General features: G+C 45.3%; 2 long non-coding RNA genes and 1 pseudogene across 2 annotated transcripts; 2 read left to right on the forward strand and 1 right to left on the reverse strand.

The window, feature by feature from the left end:
- Positions 1-19241, reverse strand: part of LOC123137109 (uncharacterized) — a 274654-nt pseudogene that overhangs the window by 151836 nt on the left and 103577 nt on the right.
- Positions 9214-13432, forward strand: LOC123137112 (uncharacterized). The gene is made up of 2 exons (XR_006467756.1): positions 9214-9603; positions 9692-13432. It is a non-coding gene; the product is annotated as an uncharacterized lncRNA (long non-coding RNA).
- Positions 14773-16489, forward strand: LOC123137111 (uncharacterized). The gene is made up of 2 exons (XR_006467755.1): positions 14773-15611; positions 15972-16489. It is a non-coding gene; the product is annotated as an uncharacterized lncRNA (long non-coding RNA).

Genomic DNA, 19241 nt, shown 5'->3' on the forward strand with positions numbered 1-19241 from the left:
CCAGGTGTAGAAGCCAATTGTATAGGCTCAGTTACACTGGAAGTGGTCTTCGGATCCCCGGATAACTTCCGAAGCGAGGAGTTAATCTTCAACATAGTTCCGTTCCGCAGCGGCTATCATGCCCTGCTCGGACGTACCGCGTTTGCAAAGTTCAACGCGGTGCTGCACTATGCATACCTCAAGCTCAAGATGCCAGGCCCTCGAGGAGTCATCACGGTCAACGGAAACACTGAACGTTCTCTCCGAATGGAGGAACATATAGCGGCTCTCGCGGCAGAAGTACAATGCAGCCTCTTCAGGCAATTATCGAGTCCGGTCGTTAAGCGGCCGGACACGGCTAAACGCGCCCGGAGTAACCTACAACAAGACCACCTGGCACGTTCTGAGCACGCGTAGCAGTGCGGCCCCAACCCAAGCCCCTACAAAACGTCAAGACAGGTCCTTCGCGTACACCATTACGCTCTGAAGATACCATGGGCATGGGGAGAGGGGCACGACCACGATAGGCCCAGAATGCGGATCAACCACACTAGGGGCTCTCAAGTGTGTCGTTCTTTTTTTCTTTTTTATTTTTTTATCTTTACCCACAGGACTCCGTTCGTCAGAAGCCCTGTCCGGCAGCAGACCTGCCGAACTCACGATGCAACAGCCAGGGAAGGAGAAAGGCTACAACGAATATCCAGGTGGTCTCCATTACGAGCATTAAATCTTTTTTATGCACCATTCCGCAGCCTACCCCTGGAGGGAGACATGTTCAATAGTCCCACCCCTTGCTTATCGCACCATTTGTATCGTTCTGCATTTACAGCAGTTTTTCTTGAATAAGTAATGCAGCACATTTTTGCTTCCAATTGCATTTCTTTCTTATACATATGTTCATTTATGACATGTTGCACCCGTACATTTTGGTACGGCTAAATACACCAGGGGCTTATGTTTCCCGCATCATGGTGTGATAAGTCCGACCACTTTCACAAGTGCAGCACCCCGAACTTATAGCATTATATGCATCGGCTCCGAATCATGTCTTGGGTCAATAGTTGGGTTTGCCCGGCTCCCATGTTTTGGTACCTTACGTTCTGTTGTATCGGCTAAGGTAGCACTGGGAGAACCACTACGATTGCGCCTCGGTTGAGCTGGGCGAGCGCCTCAGTGGAGAAAGCTAAAACTGACCGTCATGATGATGCGAGAGTTGGTCGTTGTTCGAGAGGTTTTTTGCGAGTCCCTAAAGACTTATGTCGCTTAGAGCGAGGAGCCGGTTTTTTGTCCGGCCCAGGCGTGGATAGCGCCCCAAATTCGGCCTTCCGAAGACTAGGGGCTTCGCCGAAATTTAAAATTATAGAATTCTATGGCTAAGTGAGAGTGTTCAAGCATTATAAGTCTGGTTGCCTTGTTCGCTGTGTTGAGCGCCTCCCTAGATGGACCCAAAAATGGGAACAAGAGTGCTCAAGTTTATCCCGAACACCTCAGCACTCGTGGCATGGGGGCTGAAGCCAACGACTTGCCATCTCTCAGATTTGATAAGCAGCCGCACAGAAGGTAATATTTTAAATTAACAAGCGTTGCTTAGCGCATATGAACTAAGTTTTCAGCGCACAGGATAACAAAATGCGAGTCTACTCAAATATTACATCTTTGGAGCACTCACCCGCAATAATGCGGGCACCCTTCAGGACACTCTTATAATACATCTCGGGCGTGCGATGCTCCTTGCCCTGCGGTGGCGGGTCCGTCACAAGCTTCTGGGCATCCATCTTGCCCCAGTGCACCTTTGCGCGGGCAAGGGCCCGACGGGCACCTTCAATACAGGCGGAGTGCTTGATGACTTCAACCCACGGGCACGCATCCACCAGCCGCCGCACCAGGCCGAAGTAGCTCCCAGGCATGGCCTCCTTAGGCCACAGCCGAACTATGAGGCCCTTCATGGCCTGTTCGGCCGCCTTGTGGAGCTCGACCAGCTGCTTCAGCTGGTCGCTAAGGGCACCGGATGTCCGGCCTCAGCATACTGAGACCAGAAGACCTTCTCCGTCGAGCTCCCCTCCTCGGCCCTGTAGAAAGTGGCAGCATCGGATACGCTGCGGGGCAGATCTGCGAACGCTCCTGGAGAGCTCCAAATTCGGGTAAGTGATAGGTAATTCACACTCACATGCTTACTTTGCATGAAAAATGCCTTACCCGCCGCTATTTTCTTCAACGCCTTGATTTCCTAGAGGGCCTTATAGGCTTCGGCCTTAGCGGCTTTGGCACTCCCAAGAGCCGTCGCAAGCTCAGACTCTCGAGTCTTCGAGTCACGCTCCAGGCTCTCATATTTTTTCACGAGATCCTGGAGTTCTTGCTGTACCTCCGCCACCCGCGCCTCCTGCTTCTCTCGCTTGGTGCGCTCCGCGGCCGCATTACGTTCGGCCGCGGCCACCGCCTCCTTCAGGGTAGCCGCCTCGTTAGTGGCCCCTGCAATACCCACGTTATCCTTGTCATTCTTCTTGCAACCAAAATCCTTTTCTATAAGGTACAATTTTACTAAGGTGTTACTCACCTTCCTTGTCCTCGAGCTGCTTCTTGGCACGGCCGAGCTCGTTCTCGGACCGCTCGAGGCTTTGCTTCAAAGCATTGACCTCCGCAGTCAGTGCGGCAGAGGTCAACAGCGCAGCCTGCAATCCCATATTGACATATTTTTTATGACTCCTGCGTATATCTTTTTAGATCCTCAGTCCGGCTTTTCTTTCCGAACACCGAACCGAGCATCAGGGGCTACTGTCTATGCGGTACTATTTTACATATATCAAAATTCTTACCTCAAAGCCTGTTAGAAGGCTGCTGCAGGCTTCGGTCAGCCCGCTCTTGGCGAGCTGAACCTTCTGAATCACCGCACTCATAACAGTGCGGTGTTCCTCTTTGATGGAGGCGCCATTGAGCGCCTCCAGCAAGCTATCTGGCGCATCCGGTTGGACGGAGGCTGCCGGCGTCACTGTCTTGCCCTTCTTACGAAGGGGCCGCCCGCCGGACTCCGGAGCCACTATGGGTTCCGGGGCCGAGTCCGGTGCAAAGTTCGGGAGGTTGTCCTGCGACACCTCCGGGGCCTCCTCCTCCTGGCGGGTCCCTTCCTGGGATCCCACCTCGGCATCGTCCGCATCACGGGGGGTGGAGGCGGTCGGAAGAGAATCCATATCCGACGCACCTAAGGACCCGCTCGACGAAGCGGGAAGATCATCCTTGGGCGGACTGCAGGGTTGTATGCGGCATTAGAAAGACACTGCGTGGAAAAAAAGAAAAACCATGAAGTTATTCGGGAGTCCGAATACTTACGATCTCGCCAGGGGCTTGGCCCTTGGAGGCCAGTCCTCATCGTCGTCATTGGCGCTGCAGAGCAGTCCGGGGAAAGAGTTTTTCCCTTCTTGGACCCTTCGGCCTTCCTCATCGTAGAGGCCTTCCTTTTCTTCCCGCCCCCCGCTGGGGGAGAGGATTTCTTTTTCTCCCCCTCGCCTTTGTGGGAGGAGTCTGCCTTGGAGTCATCATCCGATAGCACCTGAAAACGGGAACTCTTCCGAGTGCCCGTGGCCTTCTTCTTGGCCTTCTTCTCCAGCACCACATGGGGTGCCGGAGCCAGCAGCCCCGTCAAGCGGGCGTCCGCTGGGTCCTCTGGCAATGGGGCCGGACAGATAGTCTGTTCGGCCTTCCTCAGCCAGCCCTGTCAAAGGAGAGGGAGTTTAGATCCTGCATAGAGTCAAACTATGGCAAACAAGCGTCCCGTAAAGGACAAAATCACTTACCTCGTCAGCCGGACGCTGCGAGCTGAATCCGCGATCTTCGGTAGCGGATGCAGGAGCCTCGGCGCCCTTGAACAGCACCTTCCAGACATCTTCATACGTAGTGTCGAAGAGCCCGCTCAAAGTCTGGTGCTGCGCCGGATCGAACTCCCACATGTTAAAGCCCCGTCGTTGGCATGGGAGGATCCGGCGGACGAGTATGACTTGGACTACGTTGATAAGCTTGAGCTTCTTGTCCACTAGCTTTTGGACGCAGGCTTGGAGTCCGGTCAGCTCCTCCGAATCACCCCACGTCTGGCCGCTCTCTTTCCAGGAGGTGAGCCGTGTGGGGATGCCAGATCTGAATTCGGGGGCCGCTGCGCATTCAGGGTCACGTGGCTCGGTGATGTAGAACCACCCCGATTGCCACCCCTTGATGGTTTCCACAAAAGTACCTTCAAGCCAAGTAACGTGGGACATCCTGCCCACCATGGCGCCTCCGCACTCCGCTTGGCTGCCCTTCACAACCTTCGGCTTGACATTGAAGGTCTTGAGCCACAAGCCGAAGTGGGGCTGGATGCAGAGGAAGACCTCACACACGACGATAAACGCCGAGATATTGAGGATGAAATTCGGGGCCAGATCATGGAAATCTAGGCCGTAGTAGAACATGAGCCCTCGAACAAAGGGATGGAGTGGGAAGCCCAGACCGCGGAGGAAATGGGGAAGAAATACTACCCTCTCATGGGGCCTGGGGGTGGGGATGAGCTCTCCCTTGTCGGGGAGCCGGTGCGCGATGTTGCTGGACAAATATCCGACGTTGCGCAGCTTCTGGATCAGCCCCTCCGTGACGGAGGAGGCCATCCATTTGCCTCCCGCTCCGGACATAGTTGGAGGAGGTTGAGGTGAGATGTGCGGACTTGGGCGCTGGAGCTTGAGTTTGCGGAGATGGATAAGCCAAGGAGGAAGAAGGCGCAGGTAAAAGGGTTGGATCTTTATCCCCTTATATGGGCAGACACGAACATGCGTCCCCACCGGTCTGATAAAACTCGCTTATTCCCCAAGCGCCGCAATCAATGGCGCGGTTGGGTTACCCACGTCCGTATTGATGGGAATCCCGGAATAAGGGGAACACGATCTCTGCTTCGACAAGACGTGCCAAAGAAACCGCTTCGCTAAACGCGCTGAGGTGGTGCAATAAAAACAATTTGAGTAAAGGCTTGGTAGTGGTGTGACGTCATGCCACCAAATACGTCAGCAGATTGAACTTGTGTAAATATTATTCTCTCTACGGTTGTACATGGAATTTATTTTGCAGAGCCGGACACTATCTTGGCGTTCACAATCTTCTGTAAATTATTCGGAGGAGGAACCCGCCTTGCAATGCCGAAGACAATATGCGTCGGACTCGTCGTCATTAAAGCCTGGTTCAGGGGCTACTGAGGGAGTCCTAGATTAGGGGGTTTCCGGATAGCCGAACTATCATCATCGGCCGGACTCCAAGACTATGAAGATAGAAGTTGAAGACTTTGTCCCGTGTCCGGATGGGACTTTCCTTGGCGTGGAAGGCAAGCTTGGCGATACGGATATGTAGATCTCCTACCATTGTAACCGACTCTGTGTAACCCTAGCCCTCTCCGGTGTCTATATAAACCGGATGGCTTTAGTCCGTAGGACAAACAACAATCATACCATAGGCTAGCTTCTAGGGTTTAGCCTCCTTGATCTCGTGGTAGATCTACTCTTGTAACACACATCATCAATATTAATCAAGCAGGACATAGGGTTTTACCTCCATCAAGAGGGCCCGAACCTGGGTAAAACATCGTGTCCCTTGTGTCTTGTTACCATCCGCCTAGACGCACAGTTCGGGACCCCCTACCCGAGATCCACCGGTTTTGACACCGACAGGTACCTTCTTGGTTTCTGGTGGTGCTGCCTTGGATTTCTTGCTCTTGCCAGTGGAGCTCTCCGGCAAACGCGCCTCCTCGGGTGGGTGCAAGAGGCCTTGCCGAGGCCAGAAGTCTTGCCGGTGGTTGAGGTCTTGTCGGCCTTCTTCCCCTCGGGAGCTCTAGTGGTAGGAGCAAGTGTTTTGGCGGCAGGTGCTACAACTGCCTCTCAGTAGAGTATGTCGGCACAGATGAGCGCATCTCTTTTGTCGCAGCCGACAATGATGATGCTCATTGGGCCGGCCATCTTCAGCTTGTTGTATGCGTAGTGTGACGCTGCCATAAACTTGGCCAATGCTGGACAACCAAGGATCCCATTATACAGCAACGGGATCTTGGCGACATAAAAAATGATCTTCTCTATCCTGTAGTTTAGGTCGCCACCAAATGTGACTGGTAGTGTGACCTTCCCTTTAGGCTAGCTTCTCCCTGGATTGAGCCCTTGAAACGTACCTGTCTCTTCAAGATCTTTATCAGGAATCTGCAACCTCTTGATCATGTTGGGCGAGATGAAGTTCAGACCAGCCCCACTTTCAACTAGCATTTTTGTCACCTTGAGGTTGAGGATTGTTGGTGAAACCAACAACGGTAAACAATCGACCGCAGTTGTGCGATCAGGGTGATCCTCAGCGTCAAAATTGATAGGCGTGTTGGACCATTTCAGTGGGTTCTAGGCGTCAATCATCGGCCCCATCACATTGATCTCATGCGCCCATTGTTTAAGTTGATGGTGGGAAGAATGCAACGATGTGCCTCCATCAACACACATAACCTCTGTAGCTTTCTGAAACTCGTGCTCGCTGGACTCGTCGTCATCATCATGATCATCATCACCCTCTTTCTTGTCGCGGCCTCGAGCAGGCCTTTCTTGTTGCTTGTCTTTGCCGTGGCGACCTTCTCGGCCACCGCGCTTCTTACCAAATCCCTCAGCACCATCTTATCTCTTCTCTTTGTCTCGTCTTTCATACTCAGCCCTTTGCTTCTCCATCAGCTGCTCAACTTGACAGTAGTTTTGGAGGTCATGGCCTTTGGTGCGATGAATCTTGAAGTATTGCTTGTCGGAGCCCTCTGGCTTGTCGGTAGCCGCCAAGTCCCGGCAGGCGTCACACCCGGTAATCTCCTTGCCAGGTTCATTGACCTTGGCCTTCTTGGTGGTGCTTGGGTTGCCAGATTCCTCGACGGCAAGAATGGTCTTGCCCTTGCGCTTCCTGTTATGTCGTTGGCCCTTCTTTGCCGGGGCGATGACGTCTTCATCTCCAGAGTCACTTTCCATGCCGGCATCTCCCCCGGGGTACTTCCTTACTTCTTTAGCTCGAGCACACTGATGACCCACAAGTGTAGAGGATCTATCGTAGTCCTTTCTATAAGTAAGACTGTCGAACCCAACGAGGAGCAGAAGGAAATGACAAGCAGTTTTCGGTAAGGTATTCTCTTCAAGCACTGGAATTATCGGTAACACATAGTTTTGTGATAAGGTAATTCGTAACGAGTAACAAGTAACAAAAGTAAATAAGGTGCAACAAGGTGGCCCAATCCTTTTTGTAGCAAAGGACAAGCCTGGACAAATTCTTATATGAAGGAAAATGCTCCCGAGGACACATGGAAATTATCGTCAAGCTAGTTTTCATCACGCTCATATGATTCACGCTCGTTACTTTGATAATCTGATATGTGGGTGGACCGGTTCTTGGGTGCTGCCCTTCCTTGGACAAGCATCCAACTTATGATTAACTACTCTCGCAAGGATCCGCAACTACCAAAGAAGAATTAAGGTAAACCTAACCATAGCATGAAACATATGTATCCAAATCAACCCCTTACGAAGCAACGCATAAACTAGGGTTTAAGCTTCTGTCACTCTAGCAACCCATCATCTACTTATTACTTCCCAATGCCTTCCTCTAGGCCCAAACAATGGTGAAGTGTCATGTAGTCGATGTTCACATAACACCACTAGAGGAAAGACAACATACATCTCATCAAAATATTGAACAAATACCAAATTCACATGACTATCTATAGCAAGACTTCTCCCATGTCCTCAGGAGCAAACGTAACTACTCACAAATCATATTCATGTTCATAATCAGAGGGGTATTAATATGCATATAGGATTCGAACATATGATCTTCCACCAAAAAAACCAACTAGCATCAACTACAAGGAGTAATCAACACTACTAGCAACCCACAGGTACCAATCTGAGGCTTTGAGACAAAGATCGGATACAAGAGATGAACTAGGGTTTGAGAGGAGATGGTGCTGGTGAAGATGTTGATGGAGATTGACCCCCTCCCGATGAGAGGATGAATGATGATGATGATTTCCCCCTCTCGGAGGGATGTTTCCCCGGCAGAACAGCTTCGCCGGAGCCCTAGATTGATTCCGCCAAGGTTCCGCCTCGTGGCAGCGACATTTCGTCCCGAAAGCTTCCTCCTCATTTTTTCCAGGGCGAAAGACTTCATATAGTCAAAGATGGGCACCGGAGGCCTGCCAGGTGGCCCACGAGGCAGGTGCGCGCCCCAACCCTCGTGAACGGTGGGTGGCCCCCTCTGGTATTTTCTTCGCTCAGTATTTTTTATTAATTCCAAAAATAACTTCCGAGGAGTTTCAAGACTTTTGTAGTTGTGCAGAATAGGTCTCTAATATTTGCTCCTTTCCAGCCCAGAATTCCAGCTGTCGGCATTCTCCCTCTTCGTGCAAACCTTTTAAAATAAGAGAGAAAAGGCATAAGTATTGTGACATAATGAGTAATAACAACCCATAATGCAACAAATATCAATATCAAAGCATGATGCAAAATGGACGTATCAACTCTCCCAAGCTTAGACCTCGCTTGTCCTCAAGCGGAAGCCAATATCGGAAAATATGTCCACATGTTTAGAGATAAAGATGTTGATAAAATAAAATACGGACATGAGGGCATCATTATCATTCTTATAACAGCAACATATATAAATATTGTCATATGATTTCTTATACTAAAGTAACAATCTATTCACAATGTCAAGTATGAATCAGAAACTTCATTGAAAGCTAGCAAACTATAATCTCGGTCATTGAAGCAATTGCAATTTATTATAATATCGGAAAGAGTCAATATAAGAGCTTTTCAGCAAGTCCACATACTCAACTATCATTTAGTCTTTCACAATTGCTAACACTCACGCAATACTTATGGATATGAAGTTTTAATCAGACACAGAGAAAGATAGGAGCTTATAGTGTTGCCTCCCAACCTTTTACCTCAAGGGTAATGTCAACAATAATAGTTCATGCTAACTTACATCTAATTAGATATATGTGTATATATATATATATATATATATATATATATATATATATCTTTCCCTAATTTAATTTTAATAATAAAGCAGGGATTGAGTCTCCGTGTTCACCGTCACGCTGTTTTTACAGAAAAGTCTTTTTGCTTTTTGAAAATAGAACCCGCAGTCCCTTTTTAAGTTAAATTAAAATTAAAATTGAGAAAATGTTTCGGTTTTACAAAAAAAAACCTCTAATCCTGCCCGGGCCTGAACCAGACCGCGCCGCCGCCCGCAGCTCCCCTCGCGCCCGCAAGCCGCCTCTCCGGCGACCCCATACCTCCGCCACGCCCCGCCGCCGGCGAACTTCCATGCTGGACCTCCGGCTGCTCCTCCACCTCGCCCCTCTCCCTTCTCCTTCTTCTTCTCGATCTCCTCTCACCTCTCTCACTCTTGCTAGAAAGGGACCTCCATGGCGCCGCCGGCCCACAATCTCACCGGAACCGGCCGCCTCCATGCCAAATCCGCTGGAAATGGATCCACCCCGGCCAGATCCGCCCGGATCCGACCGGGCCCCGCCGCCGTCGCCACCGGAGCGCCGCCCCGCTCGACCTGGAACGCTACCTTCCACCGGCAGCCCTGGTACAGGTTAGAGTAGTAGTAGTAAGATTTTCCCAACCCTCCTTAATAATCGTACAAGGATCAGCCGGTAGATTCTTGGTATACGTACATACAGGCAACAAGAACTGGCTGAAGGAGATCAATCGATGGGGGCGGACGGCCGCGACGACGACGGGCCTCTTCCTGCCCCATATATACGTATATATAAGTTTATTAGGGGTAAATATACGTACAAGTGAAGAGCCAAATAGGATATGAAAGATTGAGCTTCTGTGTGTACTGAGAGCTAAGTTGCAACTCAAATATATATACTGTGAATTTCCCAACTGAGGATTCCATTTATTATGTTGGTAGAATGTTACTGCTCTTCTTTTATGTAGCTATATTGCCCTGAAGTAGGTTCATATTTAGTGAAAGAAAATCCCAGGCTTCAGACAGATTATAGTTGTAGGCTCCGTATTATTTTTCCGATTTTAAAAACAGAAAGCATATGGAATTTTGCTCTATCAGGTAGCCATTTTGTTGTTCAATCCATCCATAGCTACATTTTAAGATATATTATTGAATTTCCTTATTATGTGAGTACAAGTCTGAACTTTTAGGACATCCGGCACATGAGTTTGAACCAACCAGTGCTACCAATTTTTGGGTCACTACATCATGCAATACTACGGATTCTGTTCAACATGGCAAACTTGGATTTTTTATTCTTTTTTCAGATTAGAATCACCTTAGCAATGCCATATAGATAATACAAGATGTGGCAAAGTGTTGTATTCAATAGAGATTACAGTGATAAATTGGTGAAATTAGTTTCCTCTCTGATCTCTGTTAGCTTTAACTCGCTAGGAAGCCATGTAGTCCTATTTTTAGTACTAGGAGGAGAACATATATTAAATTTATGCCATCCGCTGAATTGATCTCTGTTGTGCTGGGGCAAACTAAACCAGAGCAAGCACTTACTCAAGGCAAGGAGCAGTGCTAGTACTTGCTCATGGTTGAGGTAGATTCAGGTTAAGTTTTATGTGTTGATTCCCTTCTCTTGCACATGTCTAAGTCTTTGTGCCTGATCAAGCTGTTCTTTGACAAGTATTATCTTTGAGTGATGCCATGTTGGTAATAAAATACTATATAACTCACATTTCTTATATGTTCCTTTTTCATTTCTGTTCTTTCATTTGAAAGCTCATATGGTCAATTTTGGAGGCAACTACATGTATATACTGTTGATGTTACATGTAAACAAATTTGATGCTTTCATGCATATGACCGTGCACATCATCAAACCCTTTCGATTCTATTGCAAGGTCAAATAGTTTTTCGTGTTCTAACTCTCTGGGATAATCTGCGGTTATTTGGTTCATCGTCGTGCCTCAAGTCAAGTTTCTAATAGCGCTGTGGCTGTACACCGTCGACTTCGCCGGAAATCCGTCTACACATACTCTACTGTCCGCCGAAACTTCGTCTGACCTGAGGTACATACTACAGTGTCATCGATTTGTATCTGTCATCAACTACTTACTTCTTAAGTATGTATGTCGTCAATTATACTACTTATTAAAAGGGAGAAAGAGAGGATATGTTAGATCTAGATGAAACAATAGCCCTGTGAAAGAGAGGATTCTGCTTTATATGTGAGTATCTTGGGGCATGCTTGTTTCTGTATAAAATGCAGAGGTCATGAACGGCAACTGATCTTGGATTTGAGTTTCTTTTAATCTTTAAATGATGTACTGGGCCAGCAAATTCAGTTATTTGGTTTTGTAACTTGTGGAGAAAAAAGAGATAGGTGAGGTAGAGAGAGAGCAGAGAGAGATGTGCACATCGCCGAACCCTTTCGATTCTATTGCAAGGTCAAATAGTTTTTCGTGTTCTAACTCTTTGGGATAATCTGTAGTTATTTTGCTCATCATTGCGCCTCAAGTTTCCGACAGCGCCATGGCTGTACACCGTCTGACTTCGCCAGAAATCTGTCTGCACATACTCTACTATCTGCTGAAACTTCGTCTGACCTGAGGTACATACTAAAGTGTCATCGATTTCATCAACTACTTCTTAAGTCTGTATGTCATCAACTATACTACTTATTAAAAGGGATAAAGAGAGGATATGTTAGAACTAGATGAAACAATAGCCCTGTGAAAGAGAGGTTTCTGCTTTCTATGTGAGTATCTTGGTGCATGCTTGTTTCTGAATAAAATGTAGAGGTCGTGAACAAATTAAAACATGCTCTATGATGGGCAAGGGTAGGTTTATTTTCAGTTAAAGTAGTATCAGTTGTATACTTATATATACGCCATTTGAAAAATAGTATGTATATGCTCCTTGCAAACTACTACGTATTATTTAAATGTTTTACATAAGACTGTCCATCCAAATACAATAACTAATTAGTATTTTAATAACTTGAATTGCACGGCTTGATCGCTCTGCTTGGGTCTTCTCTTATGTATGAGTGCACCATGTGCGGGTTAAATAAGTCTTCTAACTGTCTTGGCTAATTTGCCTTCTGTTTTGATTTGAGCTGATGGGGATGAGATGTGACCCCGCTGCTGGGCGTCGCAAATGCCACTGCTCCAATGTGTGCCCCAGCTTCGGTGATGCACGGGCGAGGCAACACGATTTGGTACAATGGCCCTCCTTCCAAGAAATCAAGTTTTTTCGTTCAGATTTTAGAGTTCTTGAGTTTCAGCTTAGTTCAAGGATAGAAAAGCATACTCCTTATGGATTCAATGAGGAAGACCATTAGCCGCCACCTTTTCAGAATTGGATGGTGTGGTGTACCTTCATCCTGCTGTCTAATTTCTTAGCTTATTTGCTTTAACTGTACTACAGTATATAGCAGGATAAGGATCCAATCTTGTGAAGCCTCTCCATTTGCACCATCGTCAAAAGTTGCACATGAGTTGATTCACACTTTCAGAGTTCATAGAACACCTAGAGTTAATCAGCCTGAAGGTATATCAGATCCTATGGAAAGGGGACCCGGTTCAGATTTGTCACTACTCTGTGTTGTTGGATAGCCATGGTATGTGTTAGTTTTGTTTTACCACAGTTTGATTCTTGGTAGTTAGGATATCAGGTGTATACATTACTTTTCTTATGAATTTTTTCTCTTTTAGTGCACTATCTATCTATCTAATCTCTCTATCAAAGTTTTCAAAGAAATTGATGGCGGTGGCTCAGAGGCGTCATGGTGAATGGCGAAGCTTCTAAAATGGACGGAAGAGAGGTGGTGACTCGCGGCTGGGGAGTACATATTGAGGAATACGATTCATAAGGTTTCATATTAACAAAAAATGATGATCTTTGTAAAGTAATCTGAACATTTTGTTGATTCCGGGACAATTTTATTCTCCAATATGAATCCGTAAGAAAATATATGACAATACATTTGTGCAAACTGATAATGTAAGCTCATCTCGAAACTTTATTCTTTTTCTAAGATTGATTTACTTGGTGGTGCTAACTTCCATTCTATCAAAGCAGGACATGTGTGCTATTTCTGAAAAAAGAAGCTTTTCTGTTGGCTGGCATCCCTGATGGTGCCTTTAGATATTTAGGAAAAGAAATGGTATCTCATAATTCACTGGATGTAGACCAGTAGGGTCAATCACAAATTGTTGGCTGTAAATGAATTTCTGTTTCTAGCTTTCATAAAATTTAGACAAGTACTGTTTAACAGTATGTTGTGGTTGATGGTGGTCCTATGTGCTGGTTCAAATTATCATGTTGGATAATATTGTTTTTACTAGCAGTTGTAGGGCTCTTATTATTATTTTCCACAAATATCATCATGTTTTGCTATTGATGTAATGCTATATTCCTTGACTGAAATCAAACCCTTTAGTTGCTACTGTGGTGCTTTTATTATTGTGTGCATATATTCGATAATGGCTTCAGTTTCCATTAAAATTGTTAACTAGACTCCAGTGATTGCGGTGGCGTATTATTCGGCAAAAAGTAGTTTTATCGCCTTTTAATGTTTTCATTTACATTCATGGTCATATATGCTGCTTTGGACGAAACAAAAACTCCGACCGCAACTGGTAGGGTTTGTGATGGACAGGGCGAACACACCGGACAGGGCACCAAACGGCGACTACTCGCACCCTCCCCCTAACCCCATGGGGCACCCTCCCCCTAACCCCATGGGGAACCCTCCATTACGGCCCACCATGGGAGGAAGGGATAGGTCCATGTCACAAAGGAGGTAGACATGACGCGGGTGGCGGCGGCGCAGAGCACTTCAACAAGGAAGACTTGAAATGGGGAACGATAAGGAAGATGAGTTCGTGCGTCCTTATTTTAATAAAAGTTAACGTCAAGTGCTTTGTTTGGGCTAAACCCAAATAGTTAAAGAAAAGAATAAACTCTTCCCACCAAACAACCATATGTAAAAATTACCTAACAAAAAGGCTACAAAAAATATCTGTAAAAAAAATTAACACTGTAAAAATAGCTTTAAAATGTTCACAGTTTTACATATGTTCACACTATCTTTGTTTAACAAATATGGTCGCATTTTTTAGAGAACTAAAAAATTCCAAAAAAAAGTTCCATCTTTTACTAAAACAAAGTCCATCTAGAAATGTACAACTAAAAAAACATTCTTTTCATTAAAAACATCTGTTCAAAATAGATTTTTTTTCATAAAAAATGTTCTTTTCTAGAGAAATGTTTCAATTTTCATGAAAACATTAACTATTCTTAAAAAGTGTCCCATTTTTTATGAAAATGTTAAATTTTATTAAAAATAAGAATTTTTCATGTTTAACCTTGTTATCGACATTTATTAAAATTGGGTATAAAAATGATGCACAATGGCATATGAAGTTGGTTGTGCCTTTTTTCGCCCGGTGCAACGCATGGGCATTTGTACTCCCTCCGTTCCTAAATATTTGTCTTTCTAGACATTTCAAATGAACTACAACATACGGATATATGTAGACATATTTTAGAGTGTAGATTCACGCATTTTTCTTTGTATATAGTCACTTGTTAAAATCTCTAGAAAAACAAATATTTTGGAACGGAGGAAGTACTAGTGTGTGTATATATATATATATATAAGACAACACTATTTTAATCATGATATTAGAATAGTTATTCTGATCACACCAACCCCCATAAGGCCGCGATCAAGATGCTCCCGAACTTCCGAACCAGCAGCTAAAAAAAAGAAAAAAGCCCACCCCCACCCCCGACCCCAACCAACCCCCTCTGCCGGCGGCGCGACCTCCCCAGATCCTCCGACGGCGCGACCTCTCCAGATCCTCCGGCGGCGCGGCCTCCCATATCCTCGCCGCCGCGCCCAAGCTTGGGCGCCGACCTAGCAGCCCCGTGCGCCGCCCTGCCACTTCCCTGCGCCGCCGCCTGCGCACAACCGCCGTCGCGACCCACCTCCCCGCACCGCCACCTTCCCACCACCGCCGCCACCGGGATCCACGCACCTCCACGCGTCGCCGGTGCCTGTGCTCGTCGGCGTGCCCGCGTTCTTCCCCATTGACGAGATCGAGCGAGTGCCTCCGGTTCCTCCGCCAAGTCTCCTCCCCCACGCGATGCAGGCCTACCCGAGGCGCCGCGCGCCAGAAACCCACGGCTGTGTCTCCCGCCCTCCGGCTCTTCCCGACTTCCCCCGGTGAGGCTCCACATCCACCACACCGCCTCATCCCGGTGGGGCTCTTCCACCGCGGTGCCTAGGCCGTTTAATGACAAAGCCCAGGTAAGTTCATAGGCGCAATGTCCCTCGGATCCCGCTGCAACCATGCTATTCTCGCCAGCGCACCATCCATGACGGGCGCCATTTTCTGTTTCTTCACTACATGTGTGAATCCTCTCCTCAAATAGCCAGTTGATGTAGACCGCGTCATCTTAAAGGAAAGCCAGTGACAATCTGTCGAGTGAAACCAGTGCACTGTCAAGCGAACATACCTGTGCAGCTGACAGTTTGGCCGGCGGCAGCAACATTTCTTGGCACGTGGGTGTTGGTTTTGGCGGGCAAGCAAGCAGCAACAAGCAGCTGCAGGCAAAAGGTACTAGCAGGTGAAAAAATAATTCTAGATCAACAATGTTTTACATCGCGACCTCACTTGTTTATAATTTGATGGTAGGCTGTTAGATTTAGTCGACAGTTGATGGTGTCATGTCGTTCCTACTATTGAATGCACTCTGAATTTGTATGGTCAAATGCTATGAATTATTGAAGCGGATGGACAAGTTTGTAGAATACTCAACTAGATGTGTTAGTCTTCAAACATCAGCAGAGTTCGTTTTCAAACAGCAATACCAATGTACATCTTCTACAAATAAACAAAAAGGGGAAATATGCTAGTCTTGCTGCTTATCTACTCTTAATTTTGAACTGACAAAAAATTATTGATCTAAACTGGCAGGTGTTTGATTGGCTCCTCTGACTCCCTTCGCCATGCCACTCACCTTGCGTCGCTGGACCACCGCGGTCACAGGCAGAATCCTTTCGTTCAGTATCCAGCGCAAGCAAATCTGAATCCGCACGCGCAAGCCTTCCGTTGCCGAGTCAGCCCTCCTTCTGCTGACTGCTTCTGCAGTAGCAAGTCGCGCCACCTGCACCTGTTATCACCACAAGATGTTCTACTACACCTATATGTTCTACTTACGACTAAACACCGGTGGTGGTGAAGTTCTACTACGGCTATACGCTACGTTCTACTACAGTTGTATGTCAGCGACCATGAAAATTCTACTACAGATGTACGCCAAGTTGTACTACAGTTATACACCGGCCGTCACAGTGGTTCACATAACTCCTGAGTGGTTACAGGACGTGTGTGTGCGTGTGTGCTTGTAGGATTGTTGGACGTGTGTTGGCCAAAGCAATAGGCTTGCTCTCAACACCATATCCTTATATTTTTATCTCTTGCTATTTACTTCACAAAAATGTACGCATACTTTATTCTCTCTCTAAAAAATGTGCGCACACGAGTGAAAAACCTAGAATTTCGAATTAAAAAATGATCATTTCAAAAACTATAAAAAGAAGGATTTCCTCGTTTCAAGAAAAGACCTTGAGGTTCAAATTTAAAAGACAAAGAAATTCAAAGTTTATTAGAAACCCAAGGAGATAGAATGAAAAAAAGGCATCTCATTTTTTAAATAAAAACAGGATATATTCTCCGTTAGAAAAAAACCCTAGAAGTTCGATTAAAAAAGGGAGCAGTACGATGTTTATACAAAATTCAAAATTTCCTGCTTATTAAAGAATGAAAACAAGAAGTTCAAAATAAAATAATGCAGTATTTCAAAATCTTAAAATAGAATAGTTCAAAATTCATAAAAAGGATTTCACCATTTCTAAAGAAAAAAACTTTCGAAGTTCAAATTTAAATAACAAACCGGTTAAATACTTATTAAAAAACTAGGAAACCAAGAAGTCCAATTTACAAAAATAGAGCAGTTCGGTATTTATAAAATATATATTTCCTTGTTACCAAAGAAATAAAATCATGAAGTTAAATTTAAATCAAGATATAAAAAATCGATGTATATGAAAAATCCAAAATTCTTCCCATTTCTAGGGAAAATAAAAGTATGAGGTTCAATTTAAAAAAATGCTTGATGCTTATTTGAAAACATATTTTTTTCAAAGAAATAAGACTAAGAAGTTCAACTTAAAATAACATAGAAGTTCGATGATAGAGGCAAAGGTGTCCCGTCTTTCGATGAGATGATGGATATCGCTTTGGTGGCAGTCGACTTTGACGATCCGACTACGAACGTGCGAGGACGTCGCGCCTTAGCAATCGCTAAACCAACTCCGAGAGGTTATTGACCACGCCGGAGCACGATCAACCTGACCACGAGGGTCTGTTTCCTGCGAGCAAACGAAGAACAAGCAAGAAACTGAGATTGCAATCTGGATATTGCGAATATAAGATGAAAGCTTTATTGATCAAGGTGGGGTTCTGTGACGCCTTTGTCTGGTCGTTGAACACAAACGAAGTACGCGAAGTTGCAGCTATGGCGACCTTTTAATCTAAACAAAACCCAAAGTCTAAACGATGCCCTAAGGGCTGTATATATGGAGGAAGAGGAGGGAATTTCGTGGCCCTTGGTGGAGGGGTCCGAAATCAACCCTATCTCTTGTTTCCCCACACATACGGACTCTAAAAATAGCCTATACTTATGTATTTCGAAATTACATGGGCCTGGCCCAATAATAAGGTGACGCAGCACCTAAAATAGCCTCGGGACGAAATTTATGAAGTGGCATCTTGTATATTTCGTCCAAGGCTTCATGCACCCATTATGGTGGCTTCAAAGTCCTGAAATCATCACTTGTAACTCCGTTCTTGTTCCCCTTGCGCATGCCATCATCTCCATGCTTGTTCTTGCTCCAATGTTCATCCTTCTCCAAGCTAGGCCCTTCATTTGTAAGCAAAACAAATGTATCCAATTTAGGCAACATCATATTCTCATGAACATTAGAATCATTACCAAGAAACGAAAGTACCTGGTAATTTAGTTGGCGTGCACGAGCTCTAGTAATTGGTCCAGTATGTATAGCAGCAGGGGCTGTGGGTGTAACAATTGTATTGATGTCCTCATCATTCGAAGTATATAAAAAACTCAGACTTGTTGCAAGAAGTTCACGTGCACCTTCGTGAACGGTTCAGAATTTATATTGCGGGACGTCCGACCTCCAATTACATGTTTTCAAAAATGGCAAAAAATGACGTCCGACCTTCAATTGTGTGTAATTCGACGTATACACAAAAATGCGACAGAAGTTCATGGTGAAAACAACGAGAAGTTCAAGTACTGCAAAAAATGCATTTCGGGTGAGAATAATAATATAAAAAAATAAAAGCTTAAAAGGTTTGTTGAAATAAGTTCAAGTGCTCTATCTCGGGAGGTTCAAAAATTCTTACGAGAGAGGTTCACCTTGTATTTCCATGTTCGATTTTTTTCGTATAAAAACCGAATACAATTCTTTACTCAAAATATAGAAAGGTGAAGTTCAAATTGAAATAACAAAGAAGTTCAGAGTTTATTAAAACATAGGATCTACCTGTTCAAAAAATAAAAAACACAACACCATTTTTTGCACTTGTAGAAACAACTCATAAACGAAAAAATGGTTGCTAGAAGTTCAAGTGCTCGACGAGGAAAAGTTGAAAAATTCTTCTAAGAGAGGTTCAACGTGTATTTAGATGTCCAAAATACATAAAAAATATGTTATTTTTTGTGTTTTAAAATAATTCTCTCAAACCAGAGAGAAGTTCAAAGTGATAACAACCGAAAGTTCACGTACTACATGGTGTGTATTTCATATAAGAAAAAATACAAAAAAAGTGAAACAGGGTCAAGTTCAAAAGAGATGCCACAGAAGTTTAACTACTTCACATAGTGCAAAAAACACCACGTAAAAAATCAACACGTCAAAAACAGAGTGAAGTTCGAACAGACACGTCCTAGAAGTTCAACTACTTCACGCAGTGCAAAAAACAACACGTTAAAAATAGTGTGAAGTTCGAACAGACATGCACGAGAAGTTCAACTACTTCACGCAGTGTATTTCCATTCGCGATGAAGGCAGAAATCATGATCTCGACTTCAAAACAGTAGGAAATCATTTGTGTAAGTTCAAAGTCCTCGGTCGAAGAAACTTAAAAAAATTATTGTGA

This window comes from Triticum aestivum, chromosome 6B (genome assembly GCF_018294505.1).
Source record: "Triticum aestivum cultivar Chinese Spring chromosome 6B, IWGSC CS RefSeq v2.1, whole genome shotgun sequence".
Classification (NCBI taxonomy): Eukaryota; Viridiplantae; Streptophyta; class Magnoliopsida; order Poales; family Poaceae; genus Triticum; species Triticum aestivum.